Source organism: Pelodiscus sinensis, chromosome 6 (assembly GCF_049634645.1).
Source record: "Pelodiscus sinensis isolate JC-2024 chromosome 6, ASM4963464v1, whole genome shotgun sequence".
Classification (NCBI taxonomy): Eukaryota; Metazoa; Chordata; order Testudines; family Trionychidae; genus Pelodiscus; species Pelodiscus sinensis.
In genome coordinates this window covers 47,443,698-47,470,064 of record NC_134716.1, presented here as the reverse complement: position 1 = coordinate 47,470,064, position 26,367 = coordinate 47,443,698, and the positions used below count along the sequence as shown (strand labels likewise).

The following is a 26,367-nucleotide window of genomic DNA, read 5'->3' as shown; positions in this document are numbered from 1 at the left end:
GGGTCAATTGGTCTCTGTTGCTCCTAGTTATAGATTAAAAATTAGCTTTCTTTGCATAACATTAGAAAAAAAATTATTTTAGGTATAAGCAGCTGGTAACCAATATTCCTACTGGGTAATTATGATTTTTTAACATCTATCCCTTTGCTTCCCCCCCCTTTCCACCACCCGCAGAATTCACAAAAGAGGCACTTTCCTCTGCTTGTCACACATTTCCTGACCTCTAGAACTTTCTGTTTCAGTTCATCTTCATTCTTACTACAAAACGTACACCAGTGATTACTCCAGGTTGACTCTCTCTAGTCTGGCATTCTCTGGTTTGGCAACATCCATGGCCTGGCATGATTTTAGTAAGCTGGATATCCTCTTATCATGGGTGTGGCCAAGTTCCCACGGTCCCATAAAGCTTGTTTACAGCCACCAGTCCTGGCTCTCTGTGTTCTGTACTGTGATTTAGCTCTAATTTACTCCCAAATATCTTCTAAGGGTATGTCTACATAGCAAAGTTATTTTAGAATAACAGCTGTTTTTACAAAATAACTATGCAAACGTTTACACAGCAGTAGCATTATTTTAAAATAATATTGAAATAATGGATGGCTTATTCCGAAATCTGTAAATCTCATTCTACAAGGAATAACATGTCTTCCAAAAGAGTTATTTTGAAATAGGAACTGTGTAGACAGGGCAGCTCAAATTATTTTGAAATCAGTGGCCTCAGGCCCTTCCCAAGGTGCCCTGCTGGCCACTCTATCTACACTTAGGAAAACTCTATATTCCTCCCTTTCCCATGGAGCCCTTATAGCTGTAGCCTCAGGGGAAAGGGTTTGTGGCAGACAGGAGACCACGACAGCCCTGAGCCTCACAGCAGCTGCCACTGCCTCGATTTTTTGAAAAATGAGCTAGTCTGCTGATCCCAGTCAGCCCTCTACTGCTCCCAGGGTACAGTCAGGCTCCTCACAGGAGCCTGCCTGGGCCCAAAAGAGGCATGAGCCTTCCTGGTGTTGAGCAGAGATCCTGGACCTTACTGAGGTTTGGAGTGAGGAGACGAAACCTCCAGGATTTCCACACTATGGATATAAGTGACTAGTTGCTTCCCTCCCCCTTGCTACCTCTATCACAGAGAGGCAGCAAGGGTGGGGAGCAAGATATGGGGGAGAGAAGGGGCAGGAATGCAGCAGGAAACTGGTGGAGCTGTCACCTTTGAAATGGAGCACACAACACACGTCCACCACATGAGGAATGTTACAGTCCCCGAGGTCCAGCCAGGTGAGGAGGCATCTGAACTGCGCCTTCAAATGCTCGAAGGTGCCCTCCACCACCATGTGGGCCCTGCTGAGCCTGGCAGTGTAGCATTCCCAAGAGTGGTTGAAGTGGCCAGTATATGGCTTCATGAGCCAAGGTAAGAGAGGATAGGCTGCATCCCCCACCATGCAGATGGGCATGTCCACATCACTGACCCTCATGGTGTGGTGGGGGGAAAAAGTTCCAGCATGCAGCTTCTTGAAGATGCTCGAGTTGTGGAAGACGCAGGCATTGTGCACCTTCCCTGACCATTCAACATAGATGTCTGTAAACTAGTCCCGGTGGTCTACAGCCTGCAGTACCATCAAAAAGTATCCCTTCTGATTGATAGAGATGCCAGGTTGTTGGGGGCCCAGATAGGGATGTGGTACCATCAATGGCCCTCCTGCAGTTGCGAAAGCCCATGTCAGCAAAGCTGGTGACAGTGGCATCCACGTTGCTGAGGTGAATGACTTTGCGCAACAGGATGGTGCTGATGGCCCACACCAACTGCAGAAGGAGACAAAAAAAAACAGAGATTCCCAGAGTACCAGGGCCCTTGGGAGGTACCCCAGTCCACCTCCCTGTTCTCTGCTCACACACCAGAACTAATCCCACTTACCCCATCTCCCAGCAAGGCTTTGTGAGGGCAGGACTGAAAAAAACCGCCTGGGGAGGGGGCTTCAACCCCCACCCACACTTTCCGTAGGGAACCCCATTCGAGTAGTCCACCCCCTCCCAGCCAGAGTATGCCATACTTGCATGAGTAAGGCCCGGTGGTCCACCTCCCCACACTGAACTGGTTCCCAGCAGATTGGTAGCTATCTGGCATGGTGAGCTTCCAGAGGGTGATGGCGACAGACTTCTGGAGGGGGATGGCAGGGTCTCATGTGCATGTCCCATCACCTGAGGGCAGAGATGAGCCATTCACGGAGTTCCAGAAATGTGTCCTTTCTTATCCTGAGATTCTGGAGCCACTGCTGGTTTCCCTTCCGCTCCATAAGGATCCGGTTCCACCAGTCTGCACTGGTGTCCAGATGCCAGAGGCGGTGGTGCATGGTGTGAAGAGGAGGGCGGGTGAGATCCAGCTGCTTGAGTCATGCCCGCAGAATTCCAAGAAGGGACTCCGAGAGGAACCGGGGGGGTTGGTTTCCTGCAGAGTCTGGGCTGCAGCCTGCAGAAACTACTGTATGAGTTGCAGCACAAGCTGCAATAGCCGTAGACTGCCCAGCAGCATCTCTGGTTCCACAGTTGGAAAGCTGAGGTTTCTGCAAGGGCAACTGCAGCAGGCAGAAGAAAAGGCTTTGATGTCCTTCGAGGAGGTGGAAAAAGGTAAAAAGCCTGAGACATTGCTGTACAGGGGGGTCCCTTTAAGCAAGAGTCTCAGACAGCCTCAAGCAGCAGCCACACAAAGTAACTGCTGACCTGATACCCTGCCCAAAGTGGTTCCGGGAGACCTAAAATGCGAGTTGGCATCCAATCAGTGTGAGCACTCTATTTTGAAATAGCAAAGCAGTGTTGATAATGCTGCTAGATAGTATTGACTCCTGTGATTCGGCAAATTCTCTGGTTCAGCTCTGGTCAGGTCCCAAAGGTGCTGGATAAGAGAGGTTCAACTTGCAGTTGATGTCATTGGATATATCTTTGGTTCTCTTCTTTGGAGTTCCTTCCTTATTTTTATTCTAAAATGATGAGAAAATAATACATATTTTATCAATTAAAAGAAGCAGCTCTAGCCATACTGTTCCCCTTCTCCCCACAACTCTATTTAAGTAACAACTCAGAAGAGTCAGATTGGGTCTGTCTCTGCAACCTAATCTAATTTGTCACATTATCATGAAACATTCATCATTAATTCTTCTTATCCCAGGACTATCCCCCTTTTTTGCAACATACATGTTTGGGTCTGGGTGGTTATCTAGGGAGCTGAGTGAGGAAGCTGTAAAGAGTGGGTGGATTTGTCAGCTAAAAGGTTTAAGTCTATAATTTTTGCAGGTAGAAGGAGGATCAGCTAATGATAGGGTTAAGTGCTTTTTGGGGAGATTGCAAATTGTTTCAGCAAGTAAAAGGAAGTGTACATGTACCATGCAGTACTCATAACCCCTCTGTCATTTTTTCAGTTTTCCTAAGACACAGCTGTGATATTTTGCACTATAACTCACTGAGGCCTTTATGTAAAGTATACAAAAAATAAACATATGTTTTGTTCAGGCTGCTTGCAGTGATCTTTTATGCCTATAACAGCCTGTTAACAAGTCTGTCCTTGATCTTTATTCCTTTCTATGCTGCTCTTTATGAGCCTTTTCTCATTCTCTAGAACAGAGAATGATGTTCTCATGAGATCTTTGTGTTCTGAATTTACTCATACCTTCTCAGAAAATCCTGTTCTTTCCTGTACTGTGTATCCTTTTATTTAATGTATAATTGTGAAGCAATTGGATCCTGAGCTATTATTCTCCATCTGAACTAACAGAAATTCAATAGTAGCAACTGCTGGAAAGTAAAACCTCAAGGCTGGACAGGAAAATAACTCCACACTTCAGGGAATCATGACCTGCTTTAGCTTCAGCAAAGGGATTCAGTTAATAAGGTAGCAAGTTACATCAAGTTTTTACATTCTTTTAAAAGAACAAAGGTTGCAGGCAAGAAAACATTAAAGAAAGAAAAAAAGAAAAAAAAAAGATGAAGAGGAAACAGAAGGAGAGGAAGAGTCTACTTTCATGTTTCATCCCAGGAGTATTTTAGATGATGACTTCTTATTTTGTGGATTCATGGTTGACTGAATAACTACAAGAATTCAGTGGTTTGTGTGTTACTTGAAACAACTTGAGACATGGAACCAGTTCAACAACAGGAGCAGCAGCACCTACAATACAAGTTTCACAGTTAACACTTTCCTTTTCAGTGTTCTGATTTGGTGCCTGTAACTCTCACAGGTAATTCATTCAAGTGAAGCTACTCACGTGGGTAAAGGCCAAAGTATGTGACTTTTAAATTGATTAAATGAGTGCCAAAAATAGGGAGGAGAATTTTGTTCAACCTCATTGGCTGAGCACTGAACTACACCATAATCCTATGAATCTGTTAACCTAGATTGTGAGCAAGAATGAGGGACACTTCATCTTTGGATCCCTTTTCGTGTTCTCTCAGTTAGAGCCAGAACAGAACCGCAGGCTAGGTAGAGGTCTATGCAACAGCTGCTCCACCACACAGCCATCATAGATAGTACAGGGGCAATTACAAGCACCTGGAACAGGCCCTCTGCCAAAGATAGGAAGAATTTAGATAAATCCCCACATCCCTGGGAAAGTATATCCCTTGGCTAATATTTAAGTTATATAGCCGCTCTCATTTTATGGAGCAAATGACAATACATTTTATGTGGTTTAGTGGGTAGGGCACAGTAGCATAAGTGCTTGAGTTTGTTCCTGGTTCTGCCACTGAAGTATTAAGTAACCTTGCAGCATAAGTCATATCTCCTCCTGGTACACCAGTTTACCCATCTGGAAAATGGAATAATTTACCTATCCAGCTTTGAAAATTTATCTGAGTTATATATATATGTCAAATACTATTATTTATTATAATTATATTGCCTTTGAAGTTGTTGTTCAACAATGTAAGCCTGTGGAAAACCTCTGCCTATTTAAATATCTTTCTCCATTTCTTAAATGTACGTATTATAATTTCAAAAATGATTTTTCTTGCTGGTTTCAGAACTTTAAAATGCATTTAAATACTTTATATTAAAATGTATTCACTATGATTTCCTTTTCATGATGGACAGTTAGAAATGGCTAGTTAGAAATGCATGTAATTTTCTTCTTCCTCTTATACAGCACTGATTAATTGACAGTGAAATGCATGGCAATAAAGTTATTCTACTATATATTGTAGAGCAGGGGTGGGGAACATAAGGCCCGGGGGCCAGATGCAGACCCCAGCTTGCTTGGATCTCGCTCCTGAGGCTCGGGGTTCCCCCCACCATTGGAGATCCCATGCTGGTAAGGTGTGTTTTTTTCCTCTCTCATTTGTATGCAACCCCTGATTGATTTTTCTGTGGTTCCTCACCCCTGTTTTAGAGCATGTGTGTGTCTGTTGGTCTGTCTGAGTGTTTTTGTTCAAGAACTCCTCCTAAACAGTAAGAGCTAGGACCACCACATTTGGTATGCAGTTACCTTTTATCCTAACATAAAAGAAGGTCAGGACAATGGGGTGTACATGGAATGTGGATTATTTTGCATCAAACAGAAGGGGATGGGTGTGATAGCAGGGACAGCTATACTCACGAATGACCACAGGGGGACAGCAAGCGCCCCAGCCCTGGGAAGTAGCTGCCAGCTGGGCAGTGCAGCCCCCACCTCTTCAGGCTGGTTCTGGTGAGTCTCCAGAAGCAGCGCCCACTGTGCCCAGGCTGAGCCTGGGGAGAAACCAGCAGGTGGCCTGTATGGTCCTACCATACCCTAAGCCAGCCCAGGAGGAAGTCAGTGGGTGGCCTATGCAGCACCCCCCAGCACCAGGCAGGCCTCAGAGAGAAGCTGGAGGGAAGCCTGCACAGCTCCTCCCTCCCTTGGGGGAAAAGATGGCAGCGTGCACCCTCTGTTGTCCCAGGCTGGCCCTAGACCAGGGGAATGCCAGGTAAGTCTCTTAATATAATAATATAGTCTGGGGACTTTGAATATATGCCAGTTTGGGACACTAACCTATTCAACTATACATTCACTTACTTGCTTATCTTGACTTTCTCATCCAGTTGCCCATTCACCCATTCATTCATTCACGCATTCTGCTACTGATCTATTAATTTTGTTATCGACTTGCTTGTAAACCTCCAGACACATTTGTTTTCCCTTTCACCAACTTGCCACATACCTACCACCTGTTCACTCACTCACTCTTGATCTTATCCTCAGCTCCAGATCCAAACTTCTGGGCCAATTTAAATCTTGCTCTGACCTATCACTGCTCTCTCCAATCTCTGCTACTACAGCCTATTTCTTGTAGGATTAAATATATGGCTTTGTTTCTGAGACCACAGTCAGATCCTACCGATTTTGTTAACTTAGTTTTTAATTATTAACTACTTTTCTTTCTGGGGTTAGGTGCAGATTGCCGTGTAATTAAAATGTTCTTTTGATATGCTGTGGAGAGTAATACTCTTCTGAACATGATATCAAAGCAGTCGCTATGTTAAGACTGAGACAGACTTTGTTTAAAGTTTCTTTGTAGCCTATAGTAATGTGTGTTTATAATATTATGCTTTGCTTATAGCAGAGTTATTTAAAAGTCATATTTCACCCATTATATTTGAATCCACATAAGAAGTCACTGCTGTAATCATATATTAATAGTTGTTTATTATATGACCTAATTGCCACAACACATTTTATTCATAAAAAGACACAGCTTTTCCTTTTGTTTAGAAAAAGTGAAATGCATTTCTGTTGTACATTTTTATTTTTCTCTTTACTTTCAAAATAATTTTGCTTTCAAAATTCATTCATAAAAATTGTAAAAGTGTAAAATTAATTCAGTCTCAAAATTTTCACTAAATAAAACTGTGGGCAGCACAATGCCTTGAGGATGAGAAATACAGGACTATGTAGCACTTTAAAGACTAACAAGATGGTTTATTAGATGATGAGCTTTTGTGGGCCAGACCTACTTCCTCAGATCAAAGTGGGTCTGGCCCACGAAAGCTCATCATCTAATAAACCATCTTGTTAGTCTTTAAAGTGCTACATAGTCCTGTATTTTGCTTCAGCTACACCAGACTAACACGGCTACATTTCTATTACTATTCTTGAGGATGAGATGTAGTTTCATTCATCCTACAACATTATACTTTGAAATACAGTCCAGATCAGTTGTCACCAATCTTCTGAGATAATTGGTAGTTTTGTGTGAAATTAGTTTTAGGTAAGGTTAATAGGTAGGTATCCTCATCACAAATTATCTTAATAGTACTCTTGTTTCCAATCACAGGGCTGAATGAGCCATGGAGGTTAGGTCTGAGGCATATTGGCAAGGTGATATGACCGCAGTAGTCCTACTACCTATAGGCTGTGTCTAGATTGGCCAGTTTTTCCGGAAAATCAGCCGCTTTTCCAGAAAAACTTGCCAGCTGTCTACACTGACCACTTGAATTTCTGCAAATGCACTGACTTCCTACTGTAAGAAATCAGTGCTTTTTGTGGAAATACAATGCTGCTCCCGTTCGGGCAAAAGTCCCTTTTGCGCAAAACTGTTGCGCAAAAGGGCCAGTGTAGACAGCTGAGATTTGTTTTGCGCAAAAAAGCCCCGATTGCGAAAATGGCGATCGGGGCTTTTTTGCGGAAAAGCGCATCTAGATTGGCCACGGATGCTTTTCCGCAAAAAGTGATTTTGCGGAAAAGCGTCTGTGCCAATCTAGATGCTCTGTTCTGAAAATGCTTTTAACAGAAAACTTTTCCGTTAAAAACATTTCTGGAAAATCATGCCAGTCTAGACTCAGCCATATTGTATTTGTTCAGTGGATAAATGGCAGACCTTAGTTTTTAAAGCTATAAGTCAGCACCTTTTGCCAACACTGTGTTCACTTAAGCATAATATTGCTACTTGTTTTGAAAATACTCTGAAGGATGCTATTTGTAATGGGAACTTTGATGGAAATTTACCATGACACAGATACTATTACTTGTTACCTTATGTCCCTTAAACTCTGTTCTCATCAGTGGCCATTAGGCATTTCTTGCGCATCATTTCGATCGCATCTCTGACAAGGAGAAGATCTCTTCCATGCTCTATTAACTAAGAAACCCAAATTGCATTGGGTCCAACAAGCTTTCCTCTGTTTTACCACTCAGTCTGCTAGAGTTGCCTGAGCTCTACCCTAAAATGTGAGTTAAAATTTGAGAGCAGAGATTAAAAGTTTTAAATAACATGAAATAATTATTTTTAAACTCTGTGAAAGCTAATCTGCATAGAGGAGGTAGCAGTGAAGAAACTTTTCGGTTGATTTCTGGTTCAGGTCTCATATGTTGCTTTGAATATTTTACATTGATGAACAGCCAGTCCATGGGCTCCTCTGAGGAGGCTGCCAGAAGTTAGAGTGACGCTATGGTTGGCCATCTTTGTGTCACTTTCTTTGAATTGTGCCTTTGGTACTGCACCTCTCAGGAGATGTAGCAGCCTAGTCAATAATCAAAGGCCTCGTCTGAAATAGAAAAGATGTCACTGTACTGGAAAAAGATACTTTTGCTTCTATCATTACCCCAAACAAAATAAGTTATAGTAACAAAAAGACAAACTGTGCTTTTGCTTGAATAACTATGTTAGTTAAGGGTGTTTCTTCCCACTCCACACAGACATAGCAATGCCCACAAAACTTTGAAGTCTAGACTAAAACTTACACTGCTAGAGCACATATGTTTTCTCCCCACCTTGTCCTGCTATCAGACTCTTAGACAGGCAGCCTTTCAGAAATTACTCTAACGTCATGTATCTTTGAAGTGCTTTATAGTCTGTGACTGTTTTTGATGTTAAAGGTGTGACAGAATCCATTATTGCATCAGACATGCTGACTTGGATTAAATGGCATTTCAACAGTGTAATGTTTGATCAGGTGCACCATCCTAAGGGAATTAAATTACTCACAGTGCTCTGTATAATAGCTAATGTTCCTAGTAACATTAGTATCTAGTAACATCCTACCACCTCTCTCAAACCCTAGTATTTCAAATACTTCTTATGTGTACATTGTAGTCCTTACAGCAGCATAGCTGTACCTTTGCAGCTGTGCTGCCATAAGGTCTCCAGTGTAGCCACTCTATGCTGATGGGAGATAGCATCCTCAGTGAACATCCCTTGCTAACATAATGGTGTCCATACCGGTGCTGTCAGTGAAACATGTTGGTCTGGGGTGTGTCTCTTCACACTGCCATCCTGATCCACAAAAAGTGCTAATGTAGACAAAGCCTAAGTCACAGTAACCCTAAAGCAGTGTTTCTCAAACTGTGTTCTGTGGCATCCCAGAGGCTCCGCGAGGTTGACAAACTGGAAACATCGATAGGTACAACACATATAATCAGTGGACTGCTGGGATGCCGCATAAATTTTTTCACATGTAAAGGGCTCCGGAGCCCATAAAGTTTGAGAACCGCTGCCCTAAAGTATCAAGGTGGCTGGAGGTTTTAGTCTGAATCCATATCTGGCTCCAGTTTCTTAGTAATTCAGTTTTAACAATCTCTCTTTTCTATTTTCTATATCTAACATGAATTATAGGCAGATTAATAGAGAACTGTTACATCGCTATGCTAAACCACACACATTTTGCAGTGCTTGGTCTACAAAGCAATATGAACATAAAGCAAAGGACGCTGTAATTCCATACTGTGGTGATGAAGAAATTATTCATGTGCAATGCTTGGATAACAGTTTTCATTGCTTTGCATAGGGTATAGCAGTAATCAAAAACTCATCAATGACTCAGCAGAAGCATCCTGGGTCTCAACTGCATAGTCATTGGCCTATTTCCTTTTTTCTGACATGTCTCAGGTTACAGATAAAGTCATCTAGACTTAACTGGCAGTATAAGTACACTGGAAGATTTAGCTGGCATTGTTCAGGTCCTTAATTCAATTTAATTTTCTTTTTTTTTTTTGGAAAACAAAATGAAAATGCACATGCATCATTTGAATCATTGCTCTGGGCTGGGGTTAGGAATGAGGGGTTCTGTGTGCAGGCTGCCTCAGGGAAAGAGGAGTACCCCAGCCCTCTCTCACCTCAGCAGCTTGAGGCCAAATGAAAAGCACCTTTTCATGGCCACTACCACAGGAGGGGTACATGTTCCCCAGCTAGGGCAGGGCAGGGCAGGTTCATTGCTCTCTGCGCTCCCCAGCCAGAATGAGGAATGCAACAAACTGTGCACTTTCTCCTCACTCCCTGATGAAAGGGAACAGCCAGCAATGTCCCTGTGCAAGCCAGGAGAGGAGAGCTTCATCCCCCTCCAAAGAGTGCTTGAGGGGGAGGTTTGGGACTAGGATAGTCCTTTAGGGGGAGTGCACACTCCCCATCCAATCCCTTTCACCTGCCTGGTGAATCTGTCTCTCTTCTGTACGGTTTTATGAGAAGCAATCCCATTCCAGACCCATCCCATTTTCCTACCAAAACCAAACCCTTCCCTTACTTTAAGTTAAGATAAAAGGAAGCTGTATAATGACTGTTTAGGAGAAGCTCTCGAACAGACAAACAGACTCAAATACATAGTAGATTAAGGTACTCTCAAATGATACACCACAGAATAAATCAGTGATTGATTAATTTATTGTATGCAATTGCCAATGTTTTCATCAACAGTGGCTGCATTTGGGTTGGAAAAAGGAAACCCGCTATCCTTTATATAGCAGATAGCAAAGCACAGACATAAAAAAAAAAAGGAAAAATGATTAATTGAAAATAACTAAAAAGACAGCAAAAGCATTCCATCCAGATGCTGTTTTGTCATGCTTGCTGTCTCACCTGGAGCTTATTGTTGGTCAAAACCATTGTGGTTACCCTTTGCCAACAGACCAAAAGAGTGCAGTAACTGAAGTAGGTGAGAAGGCCAGCTGTGGACAGATATGCCTATATCAGTGGTTTTCAACCAGCAGAGGTCTTCCAGAAGCTACATCAACTCATCTATATATTTGCCTAGTTTTACAACAGGCTACATAAAAAACACCGGTGAAGTCAGTTCAAACTAAAATTTCATATATAATGTGACTTAATTATGGTGCTGCATATACCATACATGGAAATATAAGTATAATATTTATATTCTAATTGATTTATTTTATAATCTATGGTAAAAAGTTGCTGTGACACTTCCTTTGTATTTTTGTCTGATTTTGTAAGCAAATAGTACTTAAGTGACATGAACCTTGGATATTGAAGACAAATGAGACTCCTGAAAAGGATACAATAATCTGGAAATGGTGAGAACCACTGGCCTAAATGATTTGTGAAGGGAATTTATTTAAAACTACAATGTATGCATGATGTTCTTCCCATTGACAATAGAAATGCATACATAAAGCATCTGAAGAAGCCTTGGCTTCTGGTTCTTCTTTCATATCTAGCCACTGTGTTCCAACATCTAGGACAATCTTAGGGTACGTCTACACTGCACGGCTATTCTGAAATAGCGTATTTTGAAATAGCACATCTACACTGCAGGGAAGCCTCAAAATTAGTCTGAGGCAGGCTTACCTAATGTAGATGTGCTATCTCAATTTAGAGCCCCAGGAGGCACTGAAGAGAAATAACTTAGAATGGCCCTGGTGAGGGGCTATTTTAAAATAGCAGCCACGGAGCATCTACACATGTCTTATTTCAAAACAGCTATTTTGGAATAGGCGTTATTTCTCATTGAATGAGATTTACAGATTTCAGAATAAGCCATCCATTATTTTAAAATTATTTTGAAATAACTGATTGGTTGTGTAGACCCTTGCACAGTTATTTCGAAATAACAGTGCAATGTAGACACATTCTTACACATATGTGTACACACTGGTATACACTTTCTTTCTTTCTCACTCTCTCTCTCCTGTTCCTTCTGTCTCAGCTACAGAATTTAATTCTACCTACAGGAAATGACACAGTAGTCAGAGCACTTGTAAATATTCAGCAGGGGCAATCTTGCCTGGCGTGGTTAGTCAGGTTATTGTACAATGTGGGTGAGAAGACTGACACCTCCTTCCCCCAGCACTATAATTGAAGGCCGGATAAAGTAGCAGACAAATGAGAAATCACGTCTGTTTGCAAGTGGAAAAGCCTCCCTTTGGGAGATTTCCATTTCCTGCCCTGATACTTAGAAGAGGAAGGGTCTTCTCCCTCAGTCCATCAGTGCCTACAGCTATGGAAATGTAACATGGTGTCTGTGTATAAACAGGTTTGAATCCCCCCCACTGCCATCCCCAGACTTGCTACTAAAACTCCATCATCATAGGGAAGCAGGTCTTGCAACTGCCTCCCCTCCCCCAGCCCGGGGCTGGCAGGTCTTTCTGTGCCTGCCATTGACCAAAATCTCCCTCTGAAAACGGCTATCAAAATCTTCCTCGCTTGTCACAGCTTGAGCCCCGGCTGCCTCCAGTTCCCCTCCCCCAAGGCACAACCCAGCGCATCCCCCTCCCCCTGGAGCTGCTCTCTGCAGGGCAACAAGCCTCGGGCTGCTGCACTGAGCTCCCTCCTCCTCCCCCTCCAGCAGCCGCCGCCGCCGCCGCCATACTGCGGGGCAACCCAAACTTGTTACACACTGGCACGAACTCCTCCCCCTGCTGCTGCCCCCTGTTGCAGCCGCCGCAGCAGCGGCACGCAGAGCAGGGAAGGCGGCCCTGCAGGAGCGCGTCTGCCGAGGAGTTGCAGCCGTGCAGGTAGGAGCTGTTGCCCGTGCACATTGCACGCCCGGCGGCTGCCTGGCCGAGCTCCGTGCAGCGCTGGGGGGACGCGGAGAAGCCGCCGCCGCCGGCTGGGGGCTCAGTGAGTGGCCTCTGAGGTTCCAGCACCGGGCTGGGATTCGTGTCTCGGAGCCCGGCTCCGGTTTGTGCTGGGGGGAGGGGGGTGGTTTGGCTGGAGGACTAGTTGCTGGGGCGGGGAGGGTGTTTGCGGAGGCAGCGGAGAGTGGCCGTATCTGTGCGGAGGGCTAGGGGGATGGTAGGTGGCTGCTCGGGGAGGAGTGGGGGGGGGGAAGGGACCGGCGTTGGCCGCTTCTCTGGGGTGGGTTTTCCGCTTCACGGGTCGCATTTTGCAAGGCGGCTCCGGTTCTCCCAGGCTCGGCGTTTCCCCGCCACCCTTCCCCCTAAAGCCGCCGCCGCTTCCCTCCCTGCTGGTGCTCAAGCAAGCGCTCGGACTGCCAGCCGCCCTAGCCTGGCGGGAAACCGGGCGAGGGTAGTGAAGTGACACCCCGGGGGGTGCTTAGTCCGAGCCCTGTGTGAACGCGTGCACCTGCCCTCGGCGGGGAACGTGCGGCCAGGAGCCCCCAGCAGCTGCAGCCCAACCACGCCCGCTTTGTTCCAGCCCCTGTGCGGGTTGCATGGAAAGAGGCAGGTTTTCTGCTTGCGTTTCCCCAAGGGAGCGCGGTGAAAGTGCGGATCCTCCACCCTGCGAGTCCTTTTCCCCATCGGATTGTGGGCAGCGGCTTAAGGGAGCGCTCGGGGTCTGGGCAGAGTGTGAGGCGAGGAGAGGAGTGAAGTCGAGGCCAGGGCACGGCTGCTTTCTCCAGCTGTGACACCGAAGGCGGGGGAGAGCTGGAGACCAGATGAAATAAACAGAGCTCTACGCTCTTATCAGGCCCATTGCAAAACTTCTGCCTTGGCGTGAGATGCTTTGGACGAGGCGCCTCCCTTCTTCCCTGGCCAAAGGAGTGAGGCTTGCCAGCTTAGTAAATCTTTCCCCCCTCCGCAGGCTGTTGTCCCCTTTTCTCCGCCTCTGCAGTCCCAAACCTGATTCTCCCTCTCCCCAGCTCCACTCCTGCTGCCCGGGGAAAAGGAGAGGCGCTTGCTTGGCATAATGGGAGCATGGCAAAGGTTAACCTTGCCTGGGAGGCCTGTCCTCAAGCAGTTGGGGTGGGGGTAAAGCAATACACTTTGTGTTGTGGGGCGTGTCTTCTGGTCCCAACCTTATTATTTGGTTTTGTTATTCCAAATGGAGAAAGGTGCTGTTGGTCTGTGCTGCTGCACCTGTTGTAAGAGTTTGGCTGCACTGAGTTGAACCTCTTGGTATATTGCCAGTGTAAACATGTAAAGGATATTTGAGCTGACTACTTGTTTTTGGTAAATATGAATCAGAGACATTTTCATTGACCAGAGAAGTGTCTTGTTTACATCTCATCAGAAGTTGTAGGTTGCTTGGCACTACTCTTGCGGTACCTTAGTGCTTCAGTAGAGACTTCTGTTTAAAATCTTATTCATACATGAAACAAAATTCAAGCCTGTATTTGATGCTTAGTGTTTGGAAGCTTGCTGCATATGTCTTCAAAGAATCCCTGTGTATTATTTCTCAGCTGTCATAAGATTTTATGTCAGCTCTTTGTAGTGATGCTGAGGTTACAAAAGATGCTTGGAATGACACCAGAATTTCTTGTTAATTCTTATTGGCCTCAGGCTAATTATAGATGAAAATCTTTTGTGCTGTCAGCCTAAGGTCTATGTTGTTTGATGATATTTTCTGAGGGACACACATGATACCATGCAGTCTCCAGCACATAATTCTTTTGCATCAAGATAATGCGCTGATCATAAATTTTAGTGGCGCATATGGTGATTTTGGTCCGTGATGTACAATATACTAACTACTAGCCACATATGGCTAGTAGTTAGTATATTTGGCCAGGTGAGTATGACTGGTTTGCTAGCCACAACTGGTTGGAAACCACGGGCTTAGGTCTTATGTAGTAATAGTATTGATATTAATATATAATGCATTCTGTGGGGGAGGACTGTACCTGTCCTAGCATCATGATAGATTAAGTAATCTAATAGTTCTCTTCTGCTTTATTTTTGTGTGTGTGTGTTGATGTTTAGTTCTCTTTTTCCCATCTTCTCTTTCCTTATGGACTATGTCTACACTGAAGGCTTCTTGTGCAAGAACATCTTGCACAAGAAAACGTCCACACTGCCATGTGCGAGCTGTGCTTTTGCACAGGAGCGCCCATGGCAGTGTGGATGCTTTCTTGTGCAAGAAATCCCTGCCCAGCATCCACAGTGCCCTCTTGTGCAAGAGTTCCTGCGCAGGAGGGCTTACACCTGTTAAAAAAGAGTGTAGCTGTTGTGCAAGAAGCCCTCTCTTCCCATGCTGTACTGTAAATCTTCTTGCTCAAGAGCGGGTGGGCAGTGTGGATGCTCTGCGGATTCTTGCGCAAGAATGACAATACTTGCGCAAGAAGCTGCGAGTGTGGACATAGCCATGGAGACCACTTACAAGGAAAAATTCCAGTTGAAAAATTTAAACTGGATCTGCTGGTTTCAGGGACGGAGAGGGTCTAGTTTACACTTAAAACTTAGGCTGACCTAGCTATGTATGTAGAAATGTATGTAAACCGACCTAAGCCTTGGTAGTTGAGAGACAGATCTATCAAATTAGCTCCAGACTATTGAGAGGGTGGATTTACTACAGCAGTGGTTCTCAACCTATTTGTCATTTTGTGAGTTGCGTATGCAGCACTTTATGCGTGGGATGCTCCTAAATTCATGGCCTATTTTGGTCAATTTCATGGTCATAGGATTTTGAAAACAGTAAATTTCATTTCAGATTTCTATTTAAATCTGAAATTTCAGGGTGTTTGTAATTGTAGGGATCCTGAACCAAGAAAGAGTTGTGGGCATGGTTTCAAAGTTATTGTAGGAGGGGTTGTGGTACTACTAACTTTATTTCTGCCAGCAGCAGCACTGCCTTTGGAGCTAGTCAGCTGGAGATCAGTGGTTGCTGGCCAGGAGCCCAGCTCTGAAGATAAGCTGCCACCAGCAGCAATGTAGAAGTAGGGGTGGCATGGAACGGTATTGCCATTCTTGCTTCTGCACTACTGCATGCAAAGCTGGGCCCTCAGTCAGTAGCCAACACTGTCTGGCCACCCCATTCTGAAGGCAGCACAGAAGTAAGGGTTTTAGAAACTCTGGTCTTCACCCTGAAATCTGAATAGTACAGGGTAAAAGCACACACAAGACCAGATTTTGGGAGCGGGGAGGGAAGGGGGAACCAGATTTTACAGTCAAGACACATTTTTCATGTCTTTAAATGTGGTAGGGCCTGTCAAAGTTAGACAGGACTCACAGATTTGTCAGACCGCTCTGTTTATTCAGCAAAGCTGCTCTGCTAAATTAACCCAGAAAATGTGAGTACCATATACAGTTCAAACCCCTTGATTTATACAGTCAAAAGAAAACCAAGTTAACAGGATTAAAAGGAGGGGCAAAACTTCACATGATTAGTGTGAGACTTAGGGTGTGTCTAGACTACCTAGTTTTGTCGACAAAAGTGGACTTTTGTCGACAAAACTATACCGGCGTCTACACTACCGCTGAGTTCTGTCGACATAACTTTGACAGAACTCAGCAGTTTTGTCGACGCTGGTATACCTCATTTTACGAGGCATAACACCTTCTGTCAACAGAACTCTGTCGACAGAAGGTGTTATTGCCTGTAACATTGCGTCCAGACTACGGAGTTCTGTCGACAAAGCAGCTTGCTTTGTCGACAGAACTCAATGTGTCTGGACGCTCTTTGTCGACGGAAGTTTTGTCGACAGTATCTGTCGACAAAACTTCCGTCGACAAAACGCGGTAGTCTAGACGTACCCTTAGTCAAGTATCTTCATTTCAACATCAAGCACACAGCAATCTCCGGTCCATATCTCCCTGGTTATTTTAATTGCTTTCTGCTTAACACTTAATGTTCCTTTTCCTGTTAACTCAGGCCCACCTGGCTAGCACGTTGATCTGCATACCTACAAACAACATTAACATACTTTTCTTCTTCCTGTTCAGAGACAAACAGTATTCCTTCAACTTATTCAATTATTACAGCACAATTCATCTTTCTCTACATTATAATTCTTTCTACTTTCACAGGCCCTACCTATGTATTATGTGGGCCACATCTAGACAATACATATACTACCTATACTGCTCGAGAGAACATGACCTATGAAAGAAGACTGAAAGAATTGGGCTTGTTTAGCTTGGAAAAGAGAAGATTGAGAGGGGACATGATAGCGGTTTTCAGGTATCTTAAAGGGTGTCACAAGGAAGAGGGAGAAAAATTGTTCTCCCTGGCCTCTGAGGATAAAACAAGACGCAATGGGCTTAAACTGCAGCAAGGGAGGTTTAGGTTGGACATTAGGAAAAAGTTCCGAACTGTCAGGGTGGTTAAGCACTGGAATAAATTGCCTAGGGAGGTTGTGGAATCTCCATCTCTGGAGATATTTAAGAGGAGGTTAGATAAATGTCTATCAGGGATGGTCTAGACAGTACTGGGTCCTTCCATAAGGGCAGGGGACTGGACTCAATGACCTTTCGAAGTCCCTTCCAGTCCTAGTATTCCATGATTCTATACCTGTGTGGCCCTGATGATGTCACTTGTGCCCCAGTTGGGAACCATTTACCATAGTGATGGAAAAAAATCTTCCATAGTTGCAGTTTTATGACGGGCTGCTCAGGTTAGCTCATCAGGGCCAGCTGTGGGTGTTTTATTGCAGTGTAGATATACCCTTAGTGCCCAGGAGAGCTATGAAGCAGTCTTTCAAATCTGAGATGCATCTACTTTTCATTAGGCTGTGGACTGAAAAGGTCATTCTTTGTGGGAGGCGCCATTTTCCTTCCTTCCTTCCCAGCTAAAATAACTATTGTGGCTTTCGCTATTTAAAAAACAATTTTTTAAAATTGTCCATGACCACTCTGCAAAACCTGAGCAAACAAATTTTGCGTAGGTTTGCCCTTGAAGAGCCAGATTTTCCTGCTCCATTCCAAGAAGCAATAGAAATGCTCAACGCCCACTACTGAGGCCCTAGCTTATATGACACCTGTTGACCAATGTTTGGCTGCAAATCCTCTGACACCTAACTTGCTTCCAGTGCATTGCTACAGGTATAGGTGTCAGAGTGCACTCAGTGTACCTCTCTGCAGATCTGTAATCTGCTAATCTCACAAAGTGGAACCCACTATGTTTAGTGCCAGCCTTTGATGCAGATAATATGGCAGTGGCACAGTTTTGCCCTTGGAGTGTTACTGCTGTTGCCAGGGATCTCTGCTGTTGCCATATTTGTTTGTTCTTGTTCTGGGACTCTCTACAAGATGAAACAAAATACAGGACTATGTAGCACTTTAAAGACTAACAAGATGTTTACTATAGCCCTAATTCTTTAACTGCATCCATACCGGAGGATCCCAGGATAGAATAATGCTGAAGTTGGTGAGTTTCATACAGGAGCAGGGAAAGTTTGCATTTTTCTAACTAGAAACAATATTTCAGCAGTTCTCTAGGAAAGTGCTAACAAAATTTCAGATAGATTATGAGAGGCGATAACTAAATTTACGTGTCCGATCTCAGAAATTTAGTACTTGTAAAAACGATATATTGAGGAGCCACCACTCTGGCTGATGAGAGCTACCAGCCCCATGTGTCTCTGAAAAACTGGATATTAAGAGAAGAGCTCGGTGAAATTTTTCAGCTGAATTTTTTTTTCTTCGCTGAATGAGGATTCAGGTAATCTGAAACAGTTTGAGAATTTGTCAACTTTGCCAAATTATTTTGGTTTAAAAAAAACCTAAAAAAACCCTACACATTTAAAAAAAACAAAACAAAATGGCTTGACAATTAAAACAAAAAAGATTTTTCAATTCAAAAAGATTTTTCGATTTCCTACAATTTTATTTAAAATAATAAAAAAGCTTCAAATTCAAACACAACATTACGTTTCAAGTCAAACAATACATTTCATTTGACCCCAAACTAATTTTATTTATATTATTAAGAGCTGCCAGAAAACAAGTACAGGTGTGTGAACAACTGATTTTTCTAAGTGTCAAGTTGGGCATTCAAAACTTAAGATACAATCAGTCTTCAGTTTGGAAATTGATGGACTTGCTATAAAAAAAAACCCTCAACATTGCTAAGTGGAACATCAGAACCTAGCATAAACTTCAAGACTCTTGTTTTTTGTTTTTGTTTTTTAATGGAAGGCCAGGATTTGTCAGAGACCAAATGATCTTGGGGTCCCTGAGCCTGGCCTGGAGCCAGAGCCCAAATGTCTACACTGCAATTCTGCAGCATCATTGACTGAGACCCAGGAGTCCCAGTTCGCTGACATGGACCAACCAAAAGTGTCTTATTGCACTGGGGAAAATTTGCTGGGAGACTTACTTTCATTTAGTCCACCCTGTTGCTGCTATCTGCTAGGAATAGATGGGTCATTTAAAAATGCTTTAACTGTTGTGTTATACTGACATTTGTGAACAGTAATAAATACGTTGCATGAGTACAACTGCCCTGTGTCTGAGGAGAATGGTTTTGAACTTCTGGGGCGTTTTATAAGAGCTTCCATAAAGACTGCCTGAGAATTGCGTGAATCAGCAAATCCACTGGATGCCCAGGTCCTGCTATTGCCTGTTTACTTGAATGTTTGTTCTAGTAAGAATTTTTGTCTTACAAGATTCACTATAATGAGTATTGCAAAGTAGAGCACAGCTAGCATAGTTAACAGATTTTAGTGAAAATAATGAGGAGTTCTTTGAATTACATGCCATGTTGAAGTAGCCTACTTGTATTAAAGCCAAGAATCAATTACTTTAAGATCCAAGACTTGTGCATAGTCTGCAGAAATTGCGGTGTAAATCGACTGATATGCTTTGACTCTAAGAAATACTTTAACCAAAGAGAGTCTTTTTCTTGTTTTGGTCAATGTGAATGGCGCGGCTATAAAATAATTACTTTGGAATATGATTTAAATTCTAAACTATTCATAGATCTCTTAGATTTGTTTGTTGGCTTTTAGAACATAACTGATTCTAAGAAAAAAATTAGGAGTCCTGTGGCACCTTAAAGACTAACAAATTAATTAAGATACCACAGGACTCTTCATCATTTTTAAGGATACCGATTAACACTAGTTAGCTCAGTGATAAGTTCCAAGATTTTTGTGTGTAGTGTTGGAAAATGAAATCTTCTCTGATAAAAGAATACTGAATATTTCAAATGTTCAAGGAAAATACCTTTTTTCAATAGTATTTGATGAAATAAGTTCAAGTACAGCCGCTCCCTGAGTTATGACCACCTCCACATACAACCATATGCACTTACGACCAAAGCGGTCATAAATGTGGATCCGAGTTACAAATGGCGATCTGCTCTTACGAACAGTGCGGTCGCCACGTAACTCTATGGGATCTGAGTTACAAACACTTCGAGTTACTGACCAAGTGTTGATCCGTAACTTGTTCGTAACTCGGGGAGGGGCTGTAACAGGAAGCTACATTTACTAAAGTTGATTGACGTGTACACTAAGACTTAAATATATATCATTATAACAGCCAGAATGTTCTGTGATTTACATGAGTTTAAAAGTGATTTCTCAAGGTGCAAGGCCAATCTTGTTATTCGTAAACCTAGGTTTTTTCCCCTAGTTTTAAATTAAATCTTAATTACTTATTCAATGACTGATTTAATATTTCACTATTTATTTTTAGAGAATGCAAGAAGTAGTAAATGCATAAGACAATATGCAGTGATGAAATGGTTCCATAAAGGAAAGAGTTGTGTCCTGTTTTATTACTTTGTAGACTCATGGATTCTAATGCCAGAAGAGACTACTGTGATGATGTAGGCTGACATCCATTACGACATGCCCTATATAACCTTCCCAAACTAATTCCTAGAGCAGATCTGACATATCCAATCTTGATTTAAAAACTGACAGGGTTGGAACCATTGGTGTGAATCATGCTATATAATCAGTGTAATCAGTTGACCTTTAAGACACTTGTACACATTCATTCACACAATTCTATTTGTGTTTCACATTCAGGTTTTTCTAACGCAATGGTGGGGCATCAATTTATCGGTTAATTAGTTACTCTCTAACATCTCTATTAGAAACTTCATTTTAAAGTCTAATCTTTACAGTTTTCAACTGAAAAACAATATCATGTAAAATTTGGCATTTGTTTGTGCTAAATGTTAGGCGTCTGCTTAGCTACATCTTTGCTTGGGTTGATAATATGCGAGTGTGGTTGATGCCGACAGTACTGGGTACTGTGGATGACTGATAGACATGGGTACAGAGGAATGTTTGGGATCTTCATTTGCATTTTAATCTTGACACCATTGAGTAGGCCAGGCTTGCTTGCTTTGGTACCTAGGTTCTTAGTTAATAGGGTGGCTCTTTCAGTGCCTTCCTCTGTGATCACTAGTATGGAGCCATATGGTGGCTAAATTAGGGATGTTAAGGACTAGTCAACTATCCAGTAAGCAAATGCTAAGGACTAGTCGATTCCCCCCTTTGCTGCCTCTATCAGAGGCAGCAAAGTGAGAGAAGAGGAGGTACTTAAAAGCAGTAGCGCTGCACATGGAGCCTGGAGTTGGCTGGGGACTCCCAAGCTGATCCTGGGCTCTAGCGCAGCATTTCCATGGAACTTGGGATCAGCTGGGGAGTCCCCAACTGACCCTGGGTTCTGGGGAAATGCCACACAGAACCCAAGGTCAGTTGGAGAGTCCCCAGCTGATCCTGGGTTCTGCTAAAATGCTGTGCGGAGCCTGGGATCAGCTGGGGAGCCTCCAGCTGATACAGGCTCTGTGTGGCATTTCAAATCAGCAGTGCCGCATGGAGCCCGGGGTCAGCTGTGCTGCCGCTTTGAAAATGCACAAGAGCCCCCTCTGGAGACTCCCATTGGGGCTCTTGTACATTTCAAAGGAGGAATGCGGAACTCTGCATGCAGCCTGGGACCAGCAGAAAGTCCCACTTACTCCGGGCTGCATGCGGCTTGCCGGCTTTGAAATACACAAGAGTCTCCAGCTGATCCCATTATAGCAGAACCGAAGTTGATTAACCATTATTTAACATCCTTAGGCTAAATCTGTTTTTTGGATAGAGCTACAGGTTGAACCTCTCTAGTCTGGCACCCTTGGGATCTGACTGGTGCCGAGCCAGACAATTTGCTGGACCAAGGGAGGTCAACATTGTCTAGGAGGTTTATCAACTAGGGATGTTGAAGTCAACTAGATTAATCAAATAATTGAATAGTTGATGGAATTTCCATCAACCATTCGATTAGTCGATAAGGGTGCTTCCGCTTTGAAATTTAGCAAGAGCCTGCCTGGCTATTGCTACATTTCAAAGGTGGTAGTGCCATGTGGAGTTTTGCTTTTGAAATGTACAAGAGCCTCTTGAACATTTCAAAGGTGGAACGCCTCTGCTATACTCTTGCCCCCTCATAAGGAGCTGGGGGAACCGGCTTTTAAGTCAGCTCCCCGCAGCACCACATCCTCTTTCTACCCCCTTTCTTCCTTTTGCTTATCAGATAGTCGACTAGTTGATTAGTTGCTTACATCCGTATTAGCAACATTTCCACTGTTTACTGGGCTCTTACAAGACATTTAGGGGTAAATTAGAGCTAAATAATAGCACAGAATACCAAGAGCCAGGAATGGAGGCTATAATCAGACTTCATGGGACCACAGGAAACTTGGCCACACCCATAAAAAGTGGACATCTGACTAACTAAAATCATGCTGGACTATGAATGTTGCTGGACTGGAGAGTGCCGAACTAGCGAGGTTCAATATGTACTTGAAAGTTTTTACAACAAAAGGGATATATTCTTCACAATACATTCTGTGAAAGATTCATTGATTTTTTTTTTTTTTTGACTATGACTCAGGAAACTTTTTGTATCAACTGGCAGAGGGCGTGGGAGAGAGGCATAGAGTTTTACAGAGATTCACTCGGTCAAACATATGCACAGTAATTCACCAAAGGGTGATGAGCATTCTGTACTGAGAGCTGGAAACCCATTGGTCATCATAATCATTGCAAAATGTATGTATGGATAATATGGAAGGAGTTACTTATCTATACTGGACATTATGTTTTCAAAGCCTTGGCATTGTCAGGTAAACTGGGTGATATGACTCAGACTTGTGTTTTGCAAGAAGTAGATGGTTTTCTCCTTGGCTGGGCACTGTGTATTGTCCCTTTTACTATACAGGTCAGTTTGCATTTAAAGCCAAAATACTCATCAAGAGATGTTCAAGAGGAAATTTACAGAAAGAAATAAAACTGCAGGAGGGTTTATGAATGAAGACAGTGGGTTGCTGGAGAATGTGTCCGGGTGGTGGGTGGTACCCCACTGGATTTTTCTGCTGAAAAGGCAGGAGGACTGTATTGCTTGCTTCACAAATGGAAGATCTGGCTGTTGTGCACCATAAGAATTTTGAGTAGGCTTATGCTCTGTAAGACATTGCTGTAATTAAGTAAGAGCCTAGAATGCATGCTATAATCATTTTATTTCCAGTATTACTACTACTTTTCAATAGCATTTCTAATCTTTGTCAAATAAGCTTTTGCTTGTTTTACTTGTTTAATATTAATTGCAGTGTGGTAAGGGGAGCTGAGATCTGAAGTGTAATAAGTGGAAGGATACTATTCCTTTGGGAGTAGTGAATCTTGACTGAGTTTCCAGTGTCCTGAGAGTGGGACAGGGGCTGGGTTGTTTGAGCATCCCTATTGTTAATGTATGGAATGTGCAAAGGCTGAGCTCAGAGCTTAAGTTGCCTGTGGCCAGAGAAGTTGGAGCTGAGTCACGGCAGGCGCACACACTTCCTCACACTAAGTGCAGGTGGTAGTGAGATGCCCCAGGGGTATCCCTAGGAAGTGTCACTCTGAGCAGTTATATCTCTGGCCATTCTGGAATTGTGAGAAGTCATTCATCCCTTCTTCTAAGTATTTGAAAATTTTCGTTGGGTCAGTAGATTTTCCTCAAAATGTGGAATTAGGCTATTACATGTCTATTATCTCCAAAGGATCATATAATTTCTAGCTTCTTGCAGGAAAGACTGTTGAATCTCCCTTTTTATATCAACTGTTATCTGTATATCACAAATGTAGCAGTATGTTGTCTTAATTAGCAGCATTTTAAGTTTCCTATAGGATTTCCTGTATTTGTCACTTGTCATAGATTTGTGTTTCAGACTTTTTCCTTATATGTTGCTTCAGTTCCAATGCTTCCTCCTCCACTTAGATCTTTTCTGACTTCTTACAATTTTCGAACTTTATCTGTATATCTTCTGATTGATTACTTGCATTATCCTGAAGAGACTGGTGTAGGAGGGAAGGCTCCAAGCTCTTGTGAGCTTAATTTTAATTAATCTTCAAATTACCCAAGAAGGGTATTTTGTTTGATTCATCCATATTTACATTGTTTTGGAAGAAAATTATGAAAAGAACATATACAAAGACCAGCTGGACAGTTGGAATGTTTTGTTGGTATGGATATACTGGCATATACTGTACCAGTAATTGCTCCTAGAATTGTACTGGCAAAACTGTGGTTACTTCAGTTTTTGGTGGCATAGCTATGTCAGTTACAAATCACATCTCATTGCACCCTTAACCAGCAAGCCAGCAAACATTTATAGGGTAGGCCTGAACAAAATCTACTTACTTACAGTCTTTCAATGTGTGTTTGATGACAGGTCACTTGACTGCCAATTTTAACTCTTTGGCCCATGAAAACAAGGCAGTTGTTTCTCTTTATGCTAGTACATTGTTTTGGTTTTGCAAACACAGGGGGAGTACTTGTTAAAAGAAGAAAATCGTTCCTTTGGAATCAAATAAAAGCAATACTTGGGAATATGTATATTATGTCTTTAGATTTTGGTAACATCTAAATGTGTCAAATTTAACTGTACAATATCCCCTTAAGTGGTTTTATTATAATCCTGGCATCTCAAGCGTCTGAAGAAAATTCTTAAAAAATTAAATACATAACGCTATTGCAGTTAAATGCTTCTCTTTGTTTCAATTTTGAAATATAGCTTCACTTGTGATAGAAATAAGTATAGTGGGCAGTTTAATTGGTCTCCTAGATTGACTTCACGAAGTCAGCCTTGTGTTTTCATTGTGGGCATTGCTAGGTCCTGATCCTGCAAGACGTAGCTCATTTAAGTAGTTCTGTTGAAATCAATGGGGTTCTCACATGTATAACTTTGGGCACCTGCTCAAGCACCTTCCTTGTAAATTGGAATCTTCTTATTACCAATATGTAGCAAATGTGCCATATTGATTATTTGGCAGTAGATTAGTCTACTAGTATCACTAGCTCGCTAGAATTGATAAACAACATTGCATAAAGATTTTATCATTTTTTGTTCAATAAAGCTTGGTAAGAATGGCCTACTTGATTGCAAAAGCCTGTAGGAACAGATTGGAAGATTCCGTCTAGTTCTACACTGAATATTTTGATAGATGTCGACTCTGATCCTGCAAGTATAGGCAGATCCCTGTGCACACTCTGAGCTACACTGAACTACCCACTGCATAGATTCACTTGTAGGATTGAGGCCTAAGGCAAGGCCATTGCTCTGATTTCACCAATGGAAGTTGCTGCAGAGGCAGTGAAATAATCCCAAGAAGGGTGGAATAGAAGAATGGAATGAAATGGGGTGGGGAGAGGGAGAGAAGATCCATTTTGAAACAGGAATACTAGCTAAATAGGTGGTTATACTTTGATAGGACTTGCCCATTTGGTTTTCTCCAGATGCGAGAGGAAGGATAAGTTGCACAAATCCCCAGGAGGCAGAATTATACATTCCCATCTCCACACAGTGCTTGCACAACTACTCAGTGCTCGCTAAGAAATCATGCATATGTACTAGTTTTTCGTTTACCTAGTTGTAACTGGAGAACCGTCTTATCAGAAACTTGACCCTTCTGTACTGAAGAAACGTAGATGTGTTGGAAAGGAAACATTGCTTAAAAATTGAAGTGAATGTTAAGTGAATGAGTGTAAATAGCTCTGTTAAATAGAACGATCACATTTTATTTTCAAATTTCAAATAATACGACTTTATTTCTAAAGCTCCTTTTCATCAGCTTCAGGAGAAAAATGTATATTTCTGCTTATGTTTTTTTTTAAATTTCAGTTAAAATTAAGCTAATTTTCATACTCTTCTTTATATGTAACTCCATCAAAAAAAATCTCTTAAAATGAAAAGGAATGGGGAATCCTTGGTCCCACTGAAGTAAATATAAGTTTTGCTATTCAGTGGGATCAGAATTTTACTGACTGTCAACAGAATTATTAGCAATAATAATAATCAGCAACATGACATGGATAAAATGGACTGTCTCCTAAACTGAAACGAGGTAGAGAAAACAGTGGTGGTTTTATTTCTAATGCACATATATTTATTTTGAGGGTATGTTGTGCTGGGTACATAGGAAAATAAAAAAGTGCTTCTGACTTTAAAACCATTCAGTATTAAACATGCTCATTCCCAGTTCAATGATACGTGAGATCTGACTTCACATGGTTGAATTTTTCTATCTAGATTCAATTTTAGAAAGATCTCCCTGCA

At 42.6% G+C, this 26,367-nt stretch overlaps 1 protein-coding gene across 2 annotated transcripts in view; it reads left to right on the top strand.

The window, feature by feature from the left end:
- The first annotated feature begins 12,536 nt into the window (after positions 1–12,536).
- Positions 12,537–26,367, top strand: part of SEMA4D (semaphorin 4D) — a 143,695-nt gene continuing 129,864 nt past the window's right edge. Inside the window, exon 1 of one of the 2 annotated variants that reach the window (XM_014577956.2) lies at positions 12,537–12,677. The gene's annotated coding sequence lies outside the window, so the exon portion shown is untranslated. Of the gene's footprint in view, positions 12,678–12,758; positions 12,784–26,367 lie in introns of those variants that run through there. The other variant, XM_075931883.1, reaches the window with a different exon arrangement.